Below are 26,082 nucleotides of genomic sequence, written 5' to 3'. Positions count from 1 at the left end.
TATTTTATAAACATCATAATCTTCTCTAGCAAGTTAAAATATCACTTTGTAATAAATCCCTAAATTCTACATAACTTAACATTTGATCAACATAAAAAACTATTGAGCAATTCTAATCAAATTCCTAGAATGAAATCCCTAAATATTACTTTTAGCATTTCGAACGAACAATTTCCATTAAGTAACTTCCTGCTTCCCACAAAAAGTAGGAAATAATGTAAAACAAAACAATGTGCAACCAAAATTTAAAAATTTGGCGCATTTTCCGGTACAAAAACAAAAAAAAAAAAAAGACACTCAACCATATAATGGGAAAATATAACAGGTAAAATAAACCTGACTTTTTGGAAAATGACACTAACAAAATAAACACACACACGAAAAAATACACTGGTTATATTGCTAGATTTGCCAAATTGATAATAACGATAACGAAATAAGAACATTTCTTGTTTGTTAACAAATAAATACCTTCGACAACCTGATGAAAATACTACTATTTCCGAAAATATTTGTTCAAAGCAAATATTTTTTAAAATTTTTGTTGAAATTTAAAATTGTTCCCATGTATACGTTTATTTTTCTATAAAAATAACACCCCTATTTCTAATTCCTTTGAATTGTATGATTAGTAAGTAAGTAAGTAATAGGTAGCAGGAGTGTAACCATGTAAACCTACTAAATACATTTCATTTTACAAAAATCCTAATGATTCTCGTTATAACATTTGAAACCACCCGCAAGGTTTCATATGTTTTTGCATTTTCATGCCATTATTGCATTATTATATATGAAAAGGACCCTTAATTTGTTGTTGTAATATAATGATTCCATTTATTTTTCTAAACAATTTTATTTTCTAAATTATAATAAATTGGCAAATGATTTCTTACTTACTACTATTATTCCATACTGCGATAAACGTTGAGAAAATTACTGCGTTTTTTGTTTAATTCGTTTTTTTTGCTTTCTTTTAGTTTTGGCAGTATGTATGTGAATGGAAGATGAAAATCACAATACCCATTTCATTTCCTGTGGAGTTAAAAGAATAATTTAAATTGGATGTGTATAGTTTGGTGGCCAAAAAACATTTTTGTGATTTTATGGTGCCTTTGAAATGAGGTTAAAAGTTCAATTTGTTTTTTATTCAAATTCTAATACACACTCTAGTTATTCAACTGTTATAGAGAAATAATAATAGGTATTAACCCTTTAAATGTAAAGAAAACAAAGATTACAATTCTGCTTTATTTATTATATTCAAATCAATTTTAAGTCTTTTCAACTTTAAGCCTTTTGAATCATTAAATTTTTGACATTTGATAAATTTGATTTAAGGATTTACTACTTACAGAATTGAACTTTTGTTTTTTTTTTTAATTTTGTGTTTTGATTTCATAACTACCTCAATTTTAAATCTAATGTTTTGAGCTGCTTTCTAATACAATGAGTTCAACAATTTAAATTATTTTTGAAATAAAATTCTAAAACATTTTCTATTATTTTATTGTTTTCGTATGACCCTTGTAAATTTTTTAAAAAACTCAATTCATTTCCTTTTCATGACGGTTTTGAAAAGTTCTTAGGAGATTTTTTATGTTTACCTTTAAAACGCCCTCTTTTAAAAAATCACATAGTGGTCGTGGTCGCTGTCTGCAAACATTTTTTGTGTTTTTCTTTTTTTTTCTAAAAATTGGTCACGTAACTCAATATATGTTTGTAAAAATGAGTTATAACTTCAATTGTTATACTTTTTCTTTATATATTTTAGTTTATTTGCAAGTCATAGTTTTTATGAAGTGTGTGTTTTATGTATTTAGTTTTTCAATGTATTTTTTCTTGTATATTTTGAGCGCTGTTTTGAAAAACACAATATCCTTGCTATATGAATTTATTTGGTTTTTATTGTTTGCGGTTTTTATTTTATATTTTTCTAATATTTACACTATAGTATGAATTTCTTGGGTATTTATGTGTCTACGCATTTACATTTGACCGCAAAATAAGTTTCGATTTTTGTGTTTTTTTTGCGGCTTGTATTTGTAGTTCATTTAAAAAAGGGTGATTTTGATGGCAAGGAAAGTTTTCTAGAAAAACCTAAGTGAACTTAAAGTAGAACTTTAAAAATGACCAAATTTGTATAAAAAAAACCTTTATTTTGTCTTGAGTTATTATTAATTTTTTATATTTTTTGCAGCTTTTGACACATTAGTCATATTATTTGTAGTAAATGTTTAGTTTAGGTTTTATTTCTTCCCACATGTGTGTATATATTTATTTTGCCTAAAATGGTGTTTGCAGAAAGAAATAAATCGAAATTTGGTTGTGTTCCAAGTTATTAGTTTATTTTTTTCAATTATTATGTAATAGTTTTGTTAACTTTGTTTTGAAGTTAATTGTAACATATGTATGTGTACATAGGAAATTTTTATTTTATTATCTTAGAGATGTATAAATTGTGAGACATTTTTACTGTTTAAAAAACTCAACTTTATCTAAACTTTATTATTTTTAAATAAATTAAAATATTTCGAAATTTCAACACTTTAGAACTGTGTTCTTGAAAGAAATTAAAAACTTCTATGAATTGATCAAAAAACAAACACAAACTTAATAATTATTTGAGCTATTTCGTTAAAATACTATATTATTCGAAAATAATTTTATAATTTCGTTAAAAACTTTCTGAGCTGAAGTTTGAGCTCGTGTCTAAAGTAGAATGTAGATCAGACACAAGACTATAACATTATGGATTGAGGTGACAGGTAATCTTGCGAGATAAGACTTTAACTTAAATAAAAGGCAACGGAGAGTTATAGGAGGGTCATAGTTCTATTACGACTTTAATTAGAAAATGAGACATTACTACAACAATCTTAGGCAGGCTATTTGAGAATGAAGACAGAGTAGATTCAAAGTAAATTCCTCTTTATTACAGGGTCTAATGGGTTGTATTGTTCTTGTCGTTTTTTATAAATAAATGATTATTGTTTAAAGTAAAGTGTGTTAAGATTAGACTACTTTTATTCAGGTGGAGGTTACTGTGAGACTTTATCTTTTGTCACAATACTTTCTATTTATTATATTTTTACTATTTAACATTCTTATCGATTCCTAGAGTAGACCTCTCTGGAATTCGAATCTAGAGTTGCATCATAGGGTGCCAAACACTTCCTAAAGGAACCTAAAATTACAATTTTATGTATTTTCATGATTTAAAGCATTGAAATCTGTCAATCAATAGTTGTCAATTAGTTTAAATTACATTTTCAAATTATAAAACGAAATATAAATAATAACCTATCTATATAAAATAACAATTTAAAACTTCTCATTTTTTATAACCAATTTAAAATTTCATGCCTTTATTAAAAAAAAATAATATTTGGAAAAACTTTAAATTTATATGAAAAAATAACTTCACGCTTTGAAAACATTTTATTTATTTTCTTCATGTTTATGAAGTCATTAAAAAATGTGTTGTGTAAAAAATAACTTCCACAAGTGCTAAAATTTTTTCGTTTGTTTTATAACTGTAAAGATATGATCAAATCTGTTTTTTTGTTTTTCAACTAACTCTATGAATATTTTTTTTCCTATTTTTTGCAATAGTCAAACTTACGTAAAGATTAGTCATTATTTTTTTTAAAATACTTGGCTAAATTAGCATAATTTTATTTAAAATATTTAATAAAACATCATCAACATCATTAAAATACCAAGCAAAACTACCTTAGTTTTGTTTTTTTTTAAGACATTGAGTTTTGACAATAATTGATGACAATAATAAAACATAAAATATACAAACTACTCTATACGGACTGTGACAATTTTTACAATAAGAAAATTTGTCACTTTGAAGATGTTGATTATGCCGGTATTTTTAAATGACGTCAGTTTGAAGGGTATTTTTGTTGTTTTAAATAATATGGCAATAGCATTGTTATAAATTAAACTTGAAAATCAATTTTTTTGCGTATAAAAAAATATTTATTTTTGCAGAGCAATTACACTTGAAAATCAATATAAGTGCAATAAAAACCATACATTTGTTATAAATTATAACTTAAAATCTGCTTTAAACCAATAAATCTATAAAACCACCTAAATGTCTTAAAGAAATATATATTCTAGTCGAGGCAATCTTTTGTTAAAACTAAATCCCTTAAATAAATTAAATAAAGTAGCCAGACTTTAACTTTTAATATTTGTGGGAATGTCTTAAATTTTTTTTAATTTTATAAAATGTTTAATGAAGTAATAAAACTGTAAAACTTTATTCATTATTATTATAAATAGTGTTGGTGTTAAGTTTATTATTTAAAAATAAAAATTCATTCATAAAAATTGAAAATTATAAACAGTTTAAAAGCTGTTTGGGGGTTCCGGTTTTTGTTTTTTAATTTTTTCCCCACTTTTCGTTTAATTTATTGGTTTAATTATTCTAAACCAACAAGAAGAAAAATAGCTATAAAATAGATATATTGTCTATATAGCTTTGAATACTATCTACTAAGTTAAGTATTGTTGTTGTTGTTTCTTTTGTATTTATACTTGGTAGCATTTCTTTTTTTGGAAACATGAAAGAAACAAACAAACAAAAAAAACTCATTATTTATTGATTTCAAACATGAATGACTAATTATGTAGCAAATTTGTTCCACCTTCAGACACAATTTCATATCAATGTGAAATTGATTGAAAAAAAGTAAATATTGAATTTATTATAATTTTTTTTTTTTCGTTTGTTTTTGTTTTCTTTTTGGAGACCTATATAATAATTTTTTGTTGTTCTTTTTTTTTTTTCTTTAAGTTTTCTCTATAGGTGATTTTTCTCTTGTTTGTTTGCTTTAAGTTTTCAAATTTTTCCGTTTATTTTTTTCGTCTTATACACTTTTTTGAAAATTTTCTTCTTTTTTTATTCTTATGTTTTTTGTTTGATTTTGTTTATTATTTACGTGTTGCCGTGGTTAATTTGACCAAAACGCCTTTTTAATTTTTAAATAAACGTGATGTTTTTATTTAGAAAAAATAAGAGCAAAAAAATAAAAATAAATTTATTTAACAAATTTGCATTTTTTTTGAAATGGCTACATAGAAATTAACTTGTAAACAACAATTTAAATACCAATAGAAAATCAGACAACAATTTGTACTCTTTTTAAGAATTTAGAATAGCCTAATACTTTTTAGTGTTTTAGATTATTTTTTACGGAATACTGAATCTTTATGGAAATTCAGTTACAAAATTTAACATGAAATGTTTAGAAAATGTTTGAATCTCGTTTCCTATCTGATTGAGAATCCAGACAGAACAAAATAACTCAGAAATTATTTCTCTTTTCAAAAATCTTAAATTCAAATATTTCAAAAGTTAAAACTCAAAAACAACCAACAAATGCATTTTTCTACTTTTACTAATAATTTTCTCTAAGTTAAACATTTTATTGCTTGTTTTGCTAATTTTCCAAATGTAAATTTTCTTTCAAAACAACTTAATATATATATTATATTTATTTGCAAATATATCTATAGATATTTTCTATATAAATATATACATACACCAAGTACACATATTTATTTATTGTGTCTGTATCTTCAAAGTAATTTGAATAAATGAATGAATAAATTTTCCACATGGCAACTCATTTTAACACTAAAAAAAAACAAAACAATAGCAAACAACAAAAACAATAATGTGTAAATGTTTTATAAATTGCAATTTCCGTTTTTAGACCAAAACATTCTTTCTCTCTCGTCCATACATCTACACTCTGTTGTTGTAGTTGTACATTATTAGTAGTTAGATAAATAGAAAGATATTTAAATATTTATTATAATAAAAAAATAACAATAAAAAATTATGATGGCCTGTTTTAAGAATAAAAGATTATTAGACGAGTATCATGTTGTATGTATGTTTGTAGCTAATTTAAAATAAATCTTTTAATATAGAAAAAATTTTGCACATTTAATCAAAGACAATTGAATAATTACACTATAACTAGTCATTGAAATTGTTGTTTGCTTGCTTGATTTTAATTTTATATTTTTTTCTACTTAATAGTACTTGAACTAAACCAGACAAACTAATTGATGTCTAATAACAGCATCTTGATCAACATCATCATCATCATGATTATTCCATATTAGAAATGGCGTCAACTGAGGAGGAAGAATACCGTACACGTCATTTCCATTGAGAATAGAATATGATGTTATTAGTTTTCAGTTGGATTTTTATTGTGAAAAGAATACAAATTATTATTTTTTATTGTGACAGATGCTACTAGCTCTTCTTAGTTACCGTTATTTTTTGTATACTTTTTTTAATTATTTCCAACACTTGTTGTTAGATTACTGACAAGAAAGGAACACACTAAAAAGGAAATACATTTTGCTTAAAGAACGCGTGTCGTTCTTGTCCTCTTAAAGTATCATATGACAAGTGTAGACACACTTGTATGTTTCTTAAATACTTTATCAGTTTTGTGTATTTTTTTCGTCCACTTTATTTTTCGTCTTAACAAACATATTTACCATAATAAAGGATAAACTATTTCTTTTTTTGAAAGGACATCTGTCATTTTATTTTTAAGCCTAACAAACATTTTTAATATTTTGATATTTTAGTTTTATTATTGTTAAATTACTTCACATAGAATAAATGAAAACATTTTTGCTTTTCATTAAAACACCAATAAAATCATTGTTAAACTCCCGTATGAATTTGTAGCTTTTTTGTGAACTTTTTCTTGTTTATAATTTACTCTACTACTTTAAAAACCGAACATTTATTTACATGTTGGTTAGTAATAATAACTAGTATAAAAAACTACTACATTTAAGTACAAAAATAATAAACAAAAAGAAAAATAGTGTAAAAAGTTTTTACATAGAATCCGTAAAACTACGAACACAAAAATTGTGTAGAAAAAAATAAAAACTAGCCACTAATAACAGTGAATGAAAAAACTGTTTCTATTCGTACAATATTACCAACAGATACCTAGATGTACATATTTATATCTTAGGCTTAGATGCAACATACCAAACAGTCTTGAGGGTAATGATTACATCTTTCAATTACATTACAATTACAGTTGAAGTAATTGATAAGGTTCCAATTACATTTACTTTTAATTGAAAATTTAGTTGTTTATAATTACAGATAGACAAGCAATTGTATTTTGCAAAACTTGCAAGTAATTGTAATTGGCAAATCATTAATTATAATTACAAGTAATTGGTTCTTGGTCAATTACACATTACATGTAATTGTAATTAGTTATTGATTATTTAAACATTACAAGTAATTGCATTTGATCAAGTAATGAATTACATTTTGTCTTTGTGTCTATTAAGTTTTCACATACACTGTCATATTTGTGTATTATATGTTGAGCATATAAGTACACAAGTACTGGTAGTCGTAAATACCCAGTAGTAGTCTCAATAACTAACCATTGTTGTTTGTTACCTGGCATGTATGTATTTGAAAATACAAATTTCAAACTTGTACAATATTAAAAATAACAAAAACAACAAGAACAACAACTGCTACTACTTCCACAACAATAGCAACAAACTCTGGCCAGAAAACATGCTAGTAATGTTTTACATGAATGTTTTTATTATTATTATTATTATTGTTGTTTTCGGTTGTACTATACTTTTCAATGTTTATTGGATATGTCGACTTTTTACAAGTACCACCAACATTTTTCTCATAAAAACTATATACATTTATTTATTTTTTTATAAAAGTAAAATAAAACTCCAAAAAAGTAAGAAAAAAACCCAAAAAAGAGTTAAATGTGTCAAATTCAATTCGTCCGGTTTCTTTCTCATCAAAAATGTCAAATAGTTGTAGGTTTGTATGTGTTAATGATATAGAAACAAAAATATTTTGTAGTAAATGAGTAAAGGTATGAATGGATAAAAGAGTGAATGAATGAATTAATGTTTATTTTGTTATATTTCTTGGTTTTAATGAGTAATACCTACATGATTTATTTAACAGTTCAGAAAATTTTACTTCGACAAACATTAAAACAACAAGAAACAGCATTTTACTACTATATGTTATTCCCTTTTTCTGTTAAAAGAAAAAAACCCAAAATATTTCCTTTTGCTCTACTCACTCTGATGAGTATAACTACGAATGAATGAGTGAGTGAGTGAGCTGAGTTGAGCAAATGTGTGTATTTTTAAGTGCGTTAGTTCATTAATATGGAATGTTGACTATAATTTGTTGCATCCATTTAATGTTTAGGTAAAACAGTAATATCAACAACAGCAACAAAAAACTTTTAAAGCACAATAAAATTACCAAGAATTTTTAGTCAGATTCATGTTATTTTTGTGGTTCAGTAATTCTTAACTGCTTTAGCAATGCATTAATTCTGTAGATATACAAAATGGAAATTTTTTTTAAAAAAGTACCTAGAGTGATTTGGTACAAAGTTCTCTTAGGACCTTAATTTAGTATTTTCTTATAATATAGCATAAATATGGAACAACTTTTCAATAGATACGCCTTTTGTCTACTAATTTATAGAAACTACATTAAGTTGTTCGGTAAGTTGTACTTATATGAACTTTGGGTCCCTATTGGCGTATATGTGTATCAAAATTTAACGAAATTAAGATGAAATGTATCAGTAAGATATCGAATGCTATCACTTCGAAAAGATAAATTTCGAAAAATTCTACAAGATCACATATGCAGTAGGTCGGACTAAGTTTTGAATTGTAACTTTGGTACCAATTGTCCAAAGGTACCAACAAATAATTTCTCCCGTGTGTGCGTGTTTGATTATTTGGCTTTTAAAGGCATGCAAATGCGTTGCATGTATTTATTTTAGTAGCCCCTTACTAATTTGTGGTTAATTTTTTTATGAATTCTGGATTGGTTTTACATATTTTATGTTTAAACGAAAATTTTTTTTTAGATTTTAAAACACACGTGTGGTTTTGAGGTTTATTTATTTTCCACAATTTTGGCCACGAGTTAAAAGTTTTCTTTTTTTTGATTTTTTTTGTAAAAAATCTATATTATAATAATTGTTTTTTCATATTTCTTTATATAATTTGACGTCAGATCTAAAGATAATAACAATATTTATACAACATTCTTACAAACATGTAGCGTAACATGCTAATAATTAGACATAAACAATATATTGGATTAATTGAAAATTTCGACCCAAAAATGTGTTTTTTTTTGTGAAAACAAATATTGAACAAATAAAATTATAAAAAAATAACACTTGTGGTGGGTGTGTAATTGTGTGAGTATGCTAGTAGAGGAAGCAACAGGGTGAAGTAAAATGAAAAGTTATTTTCAAATTTGAAAATATTGTTTGGAAATGTTTTGACTTTTAAAAACTTAATTAACTAAAGTTATAAAAAATTCACAAACTTCTATTTGTAACTTTAATCTTATCCCTGCTGACAACATTAGTATTGCTGAAAGTATAAACTTGATCTATTTCTCAGCTTTGTTGATTCAGTCATTTACTGGCTTTCCTTACAATACACTAACTTAAATGATCATTTATATTGTGTTGTTTTGACTCAAAATATTAATAAAAATCATAAATCTTTCTAAAATTGTTTAAAGTATGGAATAATTTGAAAAATAAATTTCTGCAACACCCTTTTTTTCTTAACAATAAAAAAATTGAGAGTTTATATTGGCGTTAAAAACACCCGCGCTTTTATTTCTAAGAAATTAGCTGCTTACGAAAATAATATTTATTTATTTAAAAAAACGACTAGATACACAAAATAAAAGAAGTGAATCAATTCCACTACCACATTGAATAGAATTTGTTGCAAGTTTATTAAACAATATTAACAACAACCAAAATGTTTACACAATTATTAATGGCTACAAGAAATTTCAATATAAAAAAATCTAGAATAAAAATAAAAACAATTATTATTATATGTCTGCGTTTTCCCATTCAATGGATTATTTGTGATTTTAACATAAAGAAATTTAATTAAAAAAAAATAAAAATTTTAGGAATAATTAGTAATATAATTTAAAAATATAAATTAAATTAAAATTAGTTTCCTATTACTTAACTTAAAACATAAATATATCAGTTCTTATAGTTTTTTTACACAAATGAGTTAATTTATTGATTTAACAGTTTAGCATATTAACACCTTTTTTTATTTATTTTTATTATTGTTAATAATATGACTAAATGAACTAGGACATATAAAAACAATATTTATAATTTATGTAATATTTATCTAACAAAATCATCTAAGCTTTTTCTAATTACTAAGAAAAACATATTAAGTATATAGAAAAGAATTTATGACAATTGCTTGGCTTAAATATTTATTTGCTTTTATTATTATTAGTTTATAGAATAGTAATAATAAACATTCTTGTGATAAGATAATAAACAATCAATATTTTCTCAAGGTAACAAACTCAAAAGCTTCATGTTGCATTCAGTTTTGTATTCTTTCATACATTCAATTGTAAAGAATGTAAAGTATTTAGTGTGTTTAAATATGTCTCATAAGTTTCCATGAACAATTAATTTATTTATTTACCTTTCGCGTATGACTGGTAGACGTTTGGTTCGTCCAAATATTATATTAGTGTTTACAAAATTTGTTAAGTGTTAAATATTTTCATTTATGAGTATATTTAGCACCACTTGTTTGTTATTTTTTTTAAAGTGTTATTATTAATCAGCTTTAAAAGTAAACATTTAACAAAAAAACACATTTTTTTTAAATTGTTTGACGATTTGAGTGATTGTATTATTTTAAACATTCTTAACAAATGTCTAAATGTTTTATTAACAAAAGTAGAAAATTAAATATAAATTTATTTTGTTAGAAAAAAGGTGATAATTTAAATTGATGGGAATTTTTTTTTTTTGATTAGTTGCATACATTTTTATCAGATCTAAATAGAATTTTTTAAGACCATTTTGTAGTTTAATATTTGAAGTTTTGTAAGTTTTATATTTAGAATTATTTTGAATTATGTTAATCACTCGTTATAATTAAAAAAAATTAATACGAAAGCTGTGAAATTGTTTCATAATTTCATGCATCATAATCAGTATATAAAACGACCAAGCAAAATCTTTACAATTCCGGTAATATTGGATCAATGTGTAAGTACTTACTTTTTGGGTGACTTACATTGAAAATTAATAAGTTAAAATTCTAATAATACGTTTTTTCACTACTTCTTCATTAATATTTTAAGTCGGTGATGACATTGGAGGCAAGTACCTTCACACTCGCTTACAAAATAACGAGTTAAAGTACTACTTTTAATTTTCCTTACAAGGAAGTTGTTAAGTAAGTTGTTTTGTTTTTAATAATAAAAAAAGAACCAATGAAAATATGAATCAGGAACGTTGGTTTCTTAGCTAAATGTTCTACTCGATTACCAAAATTGAAAAATATTTTACTGAAAAGGCTTTGTAATTAAAAATTTCTGAATTTATTTTTTGGGGATAAATTTCAAGTGTAAAAACAAAATTTGTAAAATTAAAACTTTCAAATCTAGAGACTAAGTTTGATTTAAAATCTTTAATTCTCTAAATTGGATATATTGACTTCTTGCTCATGTGTCACTTTGACCAACATAATTAATATCTAATTTTATTCTTTATTTAATATAATATTTACTTAATTTTATTGTTAAATTTTTACAATAACTAATTGAAGTTTACACATATATTACTAAAGCTAAAAAAATCTAAAACTCGCATGTATAAGTTAATAAAAATAACTTAATTAAATTCTTTACCTATTCCATTAAAATCACATATTTCTATTTTTATTCACATAACTATAAGTGACTCAGCCAATTGGTTTTTCAACTTTATTTAATATGATTAAAAACCCAAATCTCCTGCTCTTGCTTTCTTTCAACGCCCTCACCCTCCTCTAAAACACTGCATTCATAATTTCAAACTTTACTTGTGTAGAATAACTTTTTAACAATTAAATAAAAACTTTTTTTTGTTTATATTCTGTCAATAAACTAAAGCAAAAACAAACAAACAAATAACAAAGTTACAATAAAAAATAGTTGTAGTAATTAGCTCATTGTCATTTAGTTTTTTTTTTTTAATTAAATATAAAAAAATCTCAAAACAAACAAAACAACAAAGAAAAAATAAAATACCGAAAAAAATTGTTATAAAACATTTTCTTTTAGTTTCAGTTAATTTTTTAATGAAATTCATCAAGCAAAAAGGGAGCAGCATTTAATGATTTTATGCAAAAAAGTAATAATTTCAAAACACACACACCACAGTGTGCGTGGCCCGGTCGAAAAAGGTTATAAGTTTTTGAGAACATATACACGTGCCTTTGTGTTGTCTTATTTCTTCAGTTCAAGTCTTGCCTCATATAAACACTTTCCCATCACATCACTTCATTTCACAGACACACAATCACTTTGCCCCTAATATACATAGTAGTATATTTTTTCGAAATTTTATTGTAGTTTACAGGTCACACACCTTTAAAAAAAGCCAAATTACGTTTATTTTGCAAATTTTATTCTTCACATTTTTTTCGCACACAACTCTTTCTTTCAGTTTTGGTTTTGTCTTTTATCATAATTAAAATTTTGCAAAAAAAAAAAAAAAAAAAAAAAAAACAAAAACTGAGGCAAAAGGTTGAGTTAAATTTACTGCTGTGTGTTTTTTTACATATAATGTTTTTAACCCCTAAAGGATTTTGGTTTTGCAACAAAGTTTCAACTTAAACCTAAGTTTATAACCACAAAATTATGTTCTTTTCTTTGAATAAAAATATCGTGCCACGATGATTTATGCCGGATTTTATTATTGTTTTCCCCCTCCTATAAATGTTTTTTGACAATTGCTTTATAAAGTCCCTTTATTTGTTTTAAAATCGATTAAGTTGAACGTATAAAAGAAAAGGGTCTTTATGCAAGATTTAATCGAAAGTACTTTTTTTAGGTTTATTTCACAATTACTTTAAAAGTACCTTTATTTTAATCATAATCGATTAGGCTTAGCTTTAATCAAGGTAACATCTTATCTCTCTTTATAAAAGAGATTTTTTAAAAACAGATTATTTTTAAATAATTCAGAGATAATTTTGTATGCATAAATTTTAAACAATTAACATGTTTTTTAAAATACACGTAATTTTTTGCAACCCTTCTAGATTTTAAAAATTTAAACCAAATACGATTTTATTTCAAAATCCCTCTATATAATAAATAAGGGATTTTTTTGTAAGGTAGACCTTTTATGGTATAATTAAATTCGTAGTTTTATATGAACTAAATGACATAAATTGACAGTTCTGTTAGTTCCTCTTATGCCCTATTCTCTGTGTCTATCTCTTTCTTTATACCTTAATAAGGAGTGAGATCGAAAAATTCTTAACATACATATATGCTTATAAAAAAGAAACCACTAAACTTACAGCTTTATTTTTTTTTATTTGATTCAAATTATTATTACCATTTACAAAAAAAAATATTTTTATAGTTTTAATCACTAGTGATGAAATTTTGAACCCTTTTCGGAAACCCTTCCATTAACGTTTTTATAGTGCTTTCTGTCACTTTGCTCGAACATGTAGTCCATCTCCGTTTAAAATCTACCACACTTTTGGACACCTTTTTTGTATTCTTCAATTCTCTTTTAACAAGAGCCGAATATCTCTCCACTGGCCTTAGCTCCGGGCAGTTTGGAGGATTTGCCTCTCTTGGTACAAATACCACATTATTGTTCTTGTACCACTCAAGGGCTTGTTTACCATAGTGACAGGATGCCAGTCAGGCCAAAAATAAGTGGACACATTATGAAGTCTTATGAATGGAAGCAGCCTTTTTTGTAAACATTCCTTGATGTAAATTTCGGTATTTATAGAGCCCGTTGTAACAAATGATTGGCTTCTTTTGCCGCAACTGCATATTGCTTGCCATACCAAGAACTTTCTGGGAAATTTTGTCTGCTTTTGGGTCCTAAACTTTTCTTCAACATTCCCTCGAGCATCAGCAACATAAAACTTTTGATCTGGAAGTTGCGAAAAATCTGCCAGAACATACGTTTCGTCATCCATTATGCAGCAAGAATATTTTTTTATAAAACTTGACTTCAATTTCCGTGCTCTGTTTTTGGCCTCTAAATGTTTAGCAGCGTTCCCGTCAGGAACTTTTTGAGCCTTGTATGTTTTTAAACCTGCATTAGCTTTAACTTTTCGTACCAAATAGTCCGAGCACTGAGCTAACCGAGCTGCTTTCCTACCGGATGTGTTGGGAGCACTTTTGAAAATGCGTTCTATTTTTTTGGCTTTAGAAACACCATGTGGACCATTCCTTCTACCTGAACCAGGTTTTCTATCAACTGACAAGTTCTCCCGGTACTGTTTAATAACATTGGAAACAGTTTGACGGCAGACCATTGTATGCTTGGCCAACTTTTTGTAAGACCAAGTTGGGTTTAGTTGAAAATATTTAATAATTTCAGTACGCACTTTTTTCTGGTCACTCATTTTAATCAGATTAACAAAAAAAAAATTAATATAATTGACATTACACATAATAACTGACATGTTTTTCAAAGGTAACTTGATCAAAAAAAAAAAAATCAAATAATACTTTGGTTGAAAAATGTAATGAAAAACGTGTGTTAAGAATTTTTCGATCTCACTCCTTAAATTGCTTTATATTTTGTTGTAGGCAGACGTGCCAGGCAGGTGTTGTGTTTACAATTTAGTTAGTCCCTCTTTTTTGCCGACCATCAGTTCTTGTGTGCATGTTGTTTTTGTTTTTAAGTTTATCACCACCTTATTGTGATTCTCTGTGTCATTTAACCTCGTCAACCTTAAATTTATAAATTTATTTATTTTTGTGTGAGTTTTTGATTTTATTTTTTATATATATTTTTTTTTTTGATTTTTATTTGACGATTTATGAGTTGCTTTAATATCATTTGACATTTATTGATGTTTATTTTATTTTTGATTTGATGTCTTCTCAAGTCTTTAGAGATCGCTCTTTAGAGATATTTGTGTATGTGTCTGGTTGGTGATATATTTTTTATTGGAATTAATTATAGAATCAAATGAATTTTATTTTTCAATTGACTTGTTGTTGACCCAAAAACAAATTTTTTTTTATAATATTATTATTGTTTGTTAACAGAATTTAAAATAGAACTAATCAAATCAATTTATAAAGTTTAGAAATGTTTAGATGTTTATGTTTGTTGTTTATGTTTAGCAGAGGTCAGGTTTTTCTTTAGAAATTTTGATTTTTATTTTCTAATAAAAACTTGTAACAAATTTTTTTTCCAAATGAAATTCGATATTTTGAGTTTTTCATAAAATAGTTTAATATCAACTTAAAATTTTGTATTTAAATTGAATGCTCGTTCTAAATAATCATAAAATTTCTTATTTGTTTAATTTTTTTTTAAACTTCACCCTTTTTTACTAAGATTATGTCGCTACCTTTATATTTCTATACAAAATTATCGCTAGCATAAGATATCCTTAAAAGAATTGTCTGTTATTTAAATATTTCTAATAGATTTTCGCTAACTTGCTTTTTTGTTCAAAATTTGTCGCCCGTTTAAATTTTTTATATATTTGTCGCTGGCTCAAAATATTATTTAAAAAATTTTTTCCAGTTCAAAATTGTTTATTGTTATTTGTCGTATGTTTAAGAATTGTGTTTTACAAAAAGGAAAACAAAATTTATTTGTATGTAAAAACCATTATTTGACTCGCAATAAAGTAGTTAAGCAGTGGTGCAGAACATTCGTCTAACAAACCGAAGTCCCTGGTTCATATTCTTGCTTTCTCTTTCAATTATCGAAAAAAAGAACGACTTACTCAACAACTTCTTTGTAAGTGAAATTCCAAGTATTTCCTGAACTTCCTTCTTGTAAGCGAACGCAGAAGTACTTGCTTCCAATGTCATCACCGTGTTCAAATAATAACATTAAAATTCTAATAAAGAAGTAGTGAAAAGAGTTTTTATCAGCATTTTAAGTCATAACTCTTGAAAGTTTTTCCTGGCTTTGTCCTGTAAAAACTGCAACGTCCTATTTTAATAATTTCTATTTAAAATATTCTAAAAATTTTTAACATTATTTTACTCAAAAATTCAGTAATGTTTTTATTTTGTTTTTTTCCCCTCAATTCTCTTGTTTATTTTTCGGAATGTTCATGAAAGTAATTAATATTTTTTTCGTTTCTAACAATTAGTTTTTAGTTGTTTTTCCTTTTTTTTTTTGATAGCAGCTGTTGCTGTTTTTATTTTATTATTTTAGTCATAATCTTTGAACTCTGGTCTGCTGGTTTGTTAGGCATAGGGGGTGTTTTTTTACTCTGTTTTCAACCACTTAAATGCATTGGAGCGTTAAGTATTGAAAACTGTTTTTCTTTCTTGTTGAAAATTTGTTAAGAGCTGAAAAAAGGAACAAGTAATGAAAAAAATAAATAAAAATAAAGAAGGCCACTGCACTAGTTACAGTTTTAAAGGTTAAAAGTAAGTGCGGCATAGTTTTAAAAAGAAGACCTGCTGCCTATAATTGTGAATAAATAAGTATTTAAAAGGTTTTTATGAAAAATTAAAAAAAATCTAATTTAAAGAAAATAATTGGAAAAGTTGTATGCACTTAGTTTTAACGGTATTCATAAATAATTTTTTGATGGATTAAAGTTTTAGAAAATTTTTATACTAAATTTATTTTTGTAAAACTTAGTGCTTTAGTAGTTTATTTATAGTTATTTTAAAAAGAGCTGAAATCAAAAAAATTATTTTGTTTCCTCTTTTCTGCCATTTTAAAAAAAACTTTTGAATACGTAGAACTTTTTATGTATATCAATACCCATTTTTCCATAATCACCATTCTCATTAATAAAAACTCAATTTCCAATTATTTACTTTTAGCTTAAATGACACCTGAAACTTGTTTCCTTCCTAATATTGAAATTTTTTTGTAGATATATTGTAAACAAATACCTTTGTTACTTATCTTTTATAAAAAAACCCTACCTACACCTTCTAATTTAAAATCTAAAAAAGAAAAACTTGTTTTATTAATCTCTTTGTAACAAATCATCAACATGATCACATCATGGCAGCAACCCTCCAAAGAATCTAATAAAAAAGAAACATCTATCATTAATCATACTACTTGTTAGAAAAACAGGAAAATCCTATAAAAATTTATCCTGATTTTGAAAATTATTCTTCTCACTTGTGTTTGAACTTTCCGAAATTTACAGATTTGTTTATTTCTCTTAACTATCATGCTCAGACATCTGTCTCACTCTCTTGCACTTAAGATTACACAGTTCTCTTTTGCACTTTATGGTACTTGTTTTCAAAACATGTTCTTTTTCTTAACATCTGTCATTTGTTGTGTCTAGATCTTTTGAATTTCTGTTCTTATAATCTCTGACCGTTTGACACGCTTAAAAAAACTATGTTTGGGTTTTTCTTGAGATGTTTATTTCAATAATTTTTTCGGTATAGATATTTTGTTTTTGTGAATATAAAAGATTTAAGATTTATTTTTTTTGAGAGAAATTAAAAATATTTTTAAAACTAACAAGTGAGCATTACAAATTTATTATCGAGAGCTTGTAGTAATTGTTATTTTAGTTGTAAAAAAAAACACATCTGTTTTTTTGAAAATTTCTAGAAAGAACATGTTTAGTTTATAATTTATATAGCATTAACTTTGTAATGACTTGCAATTGTAACCACTTACCTATAAACATACTTTTTAATGACAACTACATAACTTTCTTATTACATGAAAGTACGTTAAATGATTTGTCTTATTACTAGTAAGCGATTGTGGTAAATAGTTGCCATACAATGACATCACTATGTTAAAACAATGACTTAAAATGCTACGGTGTAAGTAAATTTACAAATTTTATATCCTTAACGGAAAGTTTTTATATCCTTAAAAGAAAGTTTTTGCTGGGTAGTTGTATTTAAAGTATATATTCAACATCATTTTGAAAAAAATGTATATTCTGCCTAAATGAAGGTTAACAATTATTCTTAAACTCTTATAGTAATACTTTACGTTTTTTTTAGAAAGGATCAGAAAGATCCATTGTGGTCTTAGAGATCTGCATCTGATATTTTTTCGCTAATTTTATATTGATAATAAGTCATTTAAAGCTTTTTCAGCAAATATAGGTTTTTACATTTTATAGAGCATTTATAAAAAAGTATTTTTTATAACTAAAAGCTTTTTCTAAAAACAAGCTTTCAAAAAGTTTAATTTCTCACATAAATGAGTTTTATCGATTATTTTAAATAGTTTTTTAACAAAAAGTTTTAACAAAGTTTATCGATAAATAAGCTTTTAAGCAACATAGCACATTTTATACCTTGTCATATTTTTAAATAATATAAATAGGTTCGACAACATCATAACAAACATTCTGTTAGTTGTTTTTATTTTTTTACTGATATTTTTTCAGATAAATTTCCATTTCAAACGCTTCAGTTATTTATGATGATTTACTTATGACGACTGACTGACTGACTGACTGTCTATCAAACCACATGAATTTGAATGTATTTTATAATGCATCTCGTAGAGTTATATGAACGTTTGGTATATTATTTGGTTTCATTTCGTTTATGGTTGATGTGGTTATTGTTGCATGCAGCTCCAACAACATGCAGCTACGAGTGCGGAGATTCATAAACATACTATAGACCACACCACATGCAGACTAACAAAAATGAAAAAACAAAAGAAAAAAAAAAAAAACAAAAAGAGTAAAGCGTTTTTGTTACAGCTCTTTTAATTTTAAAACCTCCCCACCGATACAAGCTGCTTTATTTTTTTTAATAATAAAATTTAAAAAAAAGACGTTTTAAACTTAATTTGTTTGTTGTTATTGTAATTTTTATTTTCCATTTTTTTCTAAACAAAAGCTTAATTTCTTTTAACACCATAAAAATATATAGAAATATAAGGGGGAAAATAAAAACCAGCTTTGTTGGAGGCTTAAGACAGGTTTATGTCTATATTTTGTTTTAGCTTTCGTGGATTTTTTTGAAACACTAAAATTCTGTAGAAGTTTATTAGAATCTTTATTGTTTTGTTGTTATATATTTCATTTGAAAGTTATAACTTCATTTTTTAATATTATTTTATTGCTTTTTGTCTCCTTTTTATGTTATAAACTTAAGTATTTTTAATTACAAATTATTTTAAAACATATTTTTTTAATTTTGAAGTAAATAAAATGTTGATTTCGATTATTTAGCTGTAAAATAATAATCATTGTGAACATGACATTATATTCAAAGTTGTTTTTGGGTTTCCCGTTGCTCTTTAATTATCCCAGGAAAAAACTTAAATTGAAAAGTAATGAGAATAAAACTGTTTTTCACTATTTTTTATTAGCATTTTAACTTATTATGTTAATATGGTGCTGTCATTGGAGGCAAATGCTTCTGAGTTTGCTTACTAAAGGGATGTTAAAGAAGTACTTGCAATTTCGCTTACAAAAAAGTTGTTAAAGAATTTGTTTTGTTTTTAATAAGAAAGAGCCAGTAGGAATACAATACGAGGGACTTCAGTTTAAAAGTTAAATGTTCAGCACCACTGCATAGCTTTTTTATTGCGGTTTTCAGATATAAGATTATTTTTTCTGTTGTAAAACACAATTCTTAACAATTCAAATAGAATGCGCAAGCAAAATGACAAAGCCGAAAATACAGTACTTCAAAGTAATGGAGGTGGTTAGTAGTGGCCATTGCAAAGTAAGTGATTATGAAAGTACAACCCATTACCGAATTTTCGCTCGCGCTTAAAATAAATCTAAAAAACGTGGAGAAGAAGTAAAATTTACTGAAAAGAGCTTCAAAACTTTTGAAGTGATTATAATGTTATTATTTTGGAAGTATTTCATTTACTTTTTCAAGAAACACATCTTTTACCAAATTTTGTAATAATAAGTAATGTTATAAAGCCAAAACTTGGAAATTTGTTATAAACTTTAAATATTTAATAATTTTTTTAATATAAAAATATAACAAAAACTTGTCACTTTTTCCTTATTTATATAACTTATTCTTTCTTTTTCGCTCCATAACTTGTGTAAAATTTCCAAAAATCACCAGACCAAATGCAAACAATTGCAGTCAAAGTAATAATAATAAACAAAGAAATCATACTGTTTTTTAAGTGGTGATTTCTTTGCAGACATTAGACTACACAATAAAGCAGTAAAAACACAACAATTGTTTAAGAAAAAAACAACAACTTTTAATGTTAAAAATAAAACTCCAACAACAAACGAAAGACCGACCCGACCGTCAAACTCTTAGAGGTGGAGAGTTTAAGAATAAGTCATAAATATGGCTTTCATAGAGTTTTATTTTTACATTAAGTTTGGCATAAAAACTTATCATGATTTTTATTGCGAGTTTTGTATTTTTTTTTGTAAACATAAATCACCATAAACATGGCATAAAGAAAATACTTGAAAGGATTAAGAACAAAACAGGATAACAAATAAACCAACAAAAAGGTAGCGTGATGAAAAAAATTAAAGAAAAGTTTTACACTTAATGCATTTCACAAAAGGACATTTAATGCTTTTTCCAGGGAAAGTTTTAGCAAATAAGAAAACCAAAATTATAACAATAATTTAACATGCTATAAAGTGAATAATAAACAGTTAACGGGAATTGACGGGAACCTTTAACATTTGCATAAGTTTTAAAGATAACAAAATTAATTAATATGTACAGTTATTTAAAGAAACTAAAAAAAGGAACTAAAAATAATGTTTTAGCTTATAAGCAAAAATGAGTAAAAGTTTAGTTATAAACAAAGGACTCTTTAACTAATTGTTCTACTACTCTAAAGCACATGTTTGTCTTAAGGTGCCGCCTTTTTGTTATAAAGACTGGGAAATTTTATTCAAAAAATAATAAGAACCTTAATATGTATGTGAAAAAAAAATTATTTAATGTTGAAACAATTTTGAAAATGACCACACACAGGTGGGGGCATCTTGATAATCGAACATCTTCAACATCATGATGTATGATGCAGACAACATCACACAAACATTTTTATGCTTTAGCCAGCTACTCACTCATTCAGTTAGTTAGCCAGTCAACCAGCCAGCAATTCAGTCCAACATATGGGCTAGTAACAGCCGTCATCACTTTAGTTTTATAACCAGTTTATCATTAACAAGGACATAAGTTTTATTTAGTTAATAAAAAATTCCTTTAAAGAAAAAAACTAACAACGTGGTTGTTTAGGTTGTTTAATAACTCATACAAAAAATACCAACAAAAAAAAAAGAACCTATAAGTAAACTTACATCTGAAATTCCTTCTCTACTTGTTTTACACAAAAATGTTCTTCATTCTTCTTTTCTTGTTTAAGTTGTAAGATAGAAAAAAATGCCAAAAATGTTTTGACCATACGTTGAAATAATTCTAAATTATATTTTTTATTGCTTTAAAAAAAGCAACATGACATATGGACTACTATTCCGTTGAACAAAAAAGGACTTGTTCCTTTTTTTCTTATGTTATATTTGTAAACCTGTTTCTATTGTTTAAAATGCACTTCCACTCGTAAGTGGTAATGCATTTGTTCGCTTAAACACATTCTGTTGCATACAGCTAGGCTTGATAATAACAACAATAACAACAATTTGTAGTTTCCGAATTTTCATGGCTGAGTGCTTAGATTAGATGACTGTGTGTAACTCTCTTTCTAGTTGGTATTTGTCAGTGTGAATGTTGTGTAAACAATAAAGAGGGCTAATGTAAACAACATATTTACACTTAACGAAGAGAAAATAGGAATTTGGTGACAGCATTTAAAATTTAAGGGCTAATTAAAAAGAATATAGCACATAACTGCATATCGTTCGTTACAACTTTTAAAATAAAGACACATACATATGTACATATGAAATTGTTTAATTCATAATCGGTGTCTTGTTTTTGTATTACGGTATGTCGTAATTTCTATCGCTGTAGTGGGGAGCGTGTTATGATAACACATAGAAAAAGTGGTTATACACCCACCTTCAAGTAAACAAACCGAACTCAAAATAAGTTTTTAAGTTGATTTCAAATTTTATAAAATTTTCTTATTTTGTTGCAAGGACGAAGCCTATTAAAAATGTTTGAAATCTGTCCATTTTTTCACATAGATCCCATACGAATTTTTGTATAATTAATTCTAATATGAACAAAAATCGGTCAATATTTCACCCTAGCTATATGTTAGTTTATCAGCAAGAACAACATGAAAAGAAAAATAAACTATTCAAATTGAATAACTAAACAAAAAAATTTTTCTCTAAGTGTAATTGACTTTAATTCATTTACTATTAAACATATTTACTATCATTTGGAATGTTATGTGCTTTATATAATTTTTTTTTTTAGTTTTGGTTTTTATTTATGTTTTCTATTATGTATTTATTTTTATTGTATATTCTGATTCTCAATTTTGTTGTATGCTTCACTGTCTGTCTGTCCGTCTGGCTGTCTATCGTTCTATATGTCTGTCGGTTTTTTGTCTGCTGCTGCTTTTATTGTTTGTTGTCTTCTGCAGCTTTTAACCAGACTTGAGTTTTTTTTTGTATGTTGGTTGTGTTCATCGTCATGTATTGTGTTACATTTAACGCATACGATCATTAACCGCTAAACACAGCTTAGAAATGTATTTTTTTCATTATTTCAACTTTATACCACATTCCTCTCGTTGTTTATTCCCCTGATTTTTTTATTGTCTAAAGAGTAGAGTGCATTTATTTATCTGGTTTAATGTTACCTTTTCTAACTATAATAATGATCACAAAACATCATTATCAATCTTGTTGCAAACAGGAGAGCATTTAGTTAGTTGTTGGGTGTGTATTTGAAAATCTGACAACTGTTTTTTTTCATTCTTTTCCTTAGTTTACTTCTTGTGATTTTGTTTAACTAAAAAACCTTTAACAGAAGAGTATAAATGTGGCATTTTATTGTTTTCTGTCATTGTGTAACAAACAACAACCAGCATAAAAATGTTGTTGATGTTTTCTTGGAAATTTTCTTTAGAAAAAAGTAAAATAAATAAAATTCTGCTAAAATGCAGTTGTTTTTTGTTTGACAGAGAAAAACAAGTTGCAGAAATAAATTTACAATCTCTAAAACATATAAAAAAAGCAACGACTTGTCTTTGTTTTAGCAAATCAGAGTAAATAAGTAGTTGAACTAACTTGCCTTAAGTTATATGAACTTTAAGAGCTGTTTAAACTCATTAAATTGTTTAATTAATTTAATGTAAGAATTTGTTCAATCATTATTTGGAAATTAGCCTTTAAAATGTATCTGGTTGATTTTTGTATAATATAAAAAGTACTTTATATTAAAAACTGAGAGTCTTATAAATGTTCAAACGGGCGAAGTTTTATATCAATCTGAAAAAATTTTTAAAGTCGTTACTACAGCTTTTTATGGGTTAAGCTTATTTATTATTTAAGATAATTATAATTAACACCTTTATTTGCAAGCTTACTAAGTATGTGTGCTAATATAAGGTTACATTGTGCTTGTTAAATATTTACTTTGAAAACCTCTAATCAACTAAAACATCCAATTTAAAGTAGTTCAACTAATTTTATATATTTTGTTATAGTACAACAACAATGTTATTTTACACAATCATTATTTACTAAAGTGTGTTTTATTACACCACATACTTGTTTGACAATTTTACTTACATAAAAATTAGATTTTTTGTGGAGCTGGTTAAAAGTTTACTTACTTCAACCAAATCGTCTGGGGCGTCGAAAGATTACATTTGACACAAATATGGAATATGTTAGTAAAATTAAATTCTGATCGAACAAATCCGGTTTTTACTGAAATAAATTTTAATTGAAGATATCAAATTTTTAGAGAAAATTAAATTTTGTTGAAATCTTGAATTTTTAGATAAAAATTTAATTTTTAGTGAATAATAAAATTGTAAATAAAATATGGACATTTTAAGGAAAAAGAGACTTTAGAAGGACAAACATTTTAAAAAATGGAAAAGTCGAAATTTTGAATATTTAAAATTTGTAACGAAACTTCATAGTCAAACGAGGTTTCAATGCTGTCATTGTTTTTACAATGCGTTCATTTCTACTTGCAACAAATAACACCCGCCGATTTAAAAAGGAGATAATAAGATAAATTGAAATGATTTTTTTCTTTTTAAATTCGCTTTGATTTTATTTCTTTTGCTACAATGTAAATTTGTTTTATTTGCATTTTCCGACTTGGCACACACAGTAAATTTAATGTGCATAATATCTTTTACTGCTGCTACAACTTTATTTTCATTGAATATTTCGAGTGCCTCGGTGGTACAGTGGAGCAAAGCGTAGCAGAGAAGCAAAGAGCAGAGTTAAGCGTGTCGCTGTCATTCAACACGGCATAAAACTATACGAATAATGGAAAATCTGATTAAAAGTTTTATTTCATTTGTTTTACTTTAACATTGTTTTCTTTTTTATTTTATTTTTTTTAATTTAATTTTAATGTGCCATTACTGGTGTCAAAATGTTTTATTTTAAAGTGGAATAAAATAAAGAAGAAAATAAATAACACACAATGAAATGAAAATGAAAATTAACAAAAAGAAAACTACAATTTGGTTTAAAAAAAATCAGATTTTCAACACTTTCGAATTGCAATTAACGCTTTTGGTAAATAAAACCATCATACACACTCACTCAATCAATTCAATTCAATTCACTAGATACACGCTCTACTAAAGTAAATTTTTTCTATTTAAGCTAATTTTTTTCACATTCATTTCTAACGCTCCAAACATTTTTCCCACCAAATCAATTCAACATTGGCAAGCAATTAATTGTATTGAAAATAAAATATTAAATTTATATTTAATTTTTTGCTTTTTAAGTGGATAATATATTTATTTGTATCTGGTTGTGTTAGTTCGATTTAATGTGTGGATAGTTATAGGATTTAATTTGAAAAATTTATATTATGACATATCGCGTTTTAAAGCAAAAAAGAAAAACAAAACAACAAATTTATTAATATTTAAACGAAAAGTTGTTGTATATATCAGGGTCATAATTAATAATAACTTAAATTATAACAAGAACAATACAAGGAAAATATTGATTATAAAAAATATTCCAAAGCAGCAGACCAAATTTTTTTATAAATTTGAAAAGTGAATTTTAGTTAGTAATAGAATACGAAAACCAGAGTTGGGTTCTGAGAATAACACGCAAAGTAAATCCTTCAAAAGAAGAAGAAAAAATGATTTATTTTGAGAAATGTGTTTATAATTATTTTCCTTCTAAGGAAGTACATTTTAGTTCTATTTATTTCTAATTGTTTGCTCTCCTACTTTTCTGATGCTTCTATCCTACATCTTAAGATAGTGTTAGAGATTCATAAAAGTTTGCAAATTTCCATCTCTGATAAGTGGTATTTAAAAATCCAGTCTAAATTGTTTGTCTGTCCGTCTGACAATCAATAAAGCAAGCAACCAACCAAACAATATTACACTCGCTTCTACACTCACTTTATTTGCAGATTTTTGTTGGTCTTGCTTGCGATTCGGTAAATTTTTAACACACAATTATTTAAACACATGGATGGATGGATGAAAGGACGGACGAATGGTCGAACAGACGGACATACATACCTTACTAACAACAGTGTGTGCTTTAGTTTTTCGTTGTTATTTTTATTTTAGCAGGTCGCGTGAATCATGTCCATGTGAACGTACAATAGATACATGTGTCGAGATATACATTCATTTTATTGCACTTGGCAACCAACCATCAGTCAGTTACCATTATTCAATATTTATATTCGTTTTTATTTATTTATTTATTTTTGGTTTAACTTCTGATGTCCATCCTATTTCACTACTGCAGTTTTTTTTTACTTTTCTTTGGGGAATAGTGAAGTATAAAGTAAAACCTTTTTCATAAATTATTTTTTTATCTATTGCTGTTTTTTTATTTTACTAAATTTAATGCATTTAAGATATTTAG

General features: G+C 25.8%; 1 protein-coding gene across 1 annotated transcript in view; it reads left to right on the top strand.

Moving 5' to 3' along the window:
- LOC111680443 (protein Star) overlaps window positions 1–26,082 on the top strand; it is a 43,445-nt gene that overhangs the window by 2,089 nt on the left and 15,274 nt on the right. The window lies entirely within an intron of this gene.

Source organism: Lucilia cuprina, chromosome 2 (genome assembly GCF_022045245.1).
Source record: "Lucilia cuprina isolate Lc7/37 chromosome 2, ASM2204524v1, whole genome shotgun sequence".
Classification (NCBI taxonomy): domain Eukaryota; kingdom Metazoa; phylum Arthropoda; class Insecta; order Diptera; family Calliphoridae; genus Lucilia; species Lucilia cuprina.
This window is presented reverse-complemented; position numbering and strand designations above follow the sequence as displayed.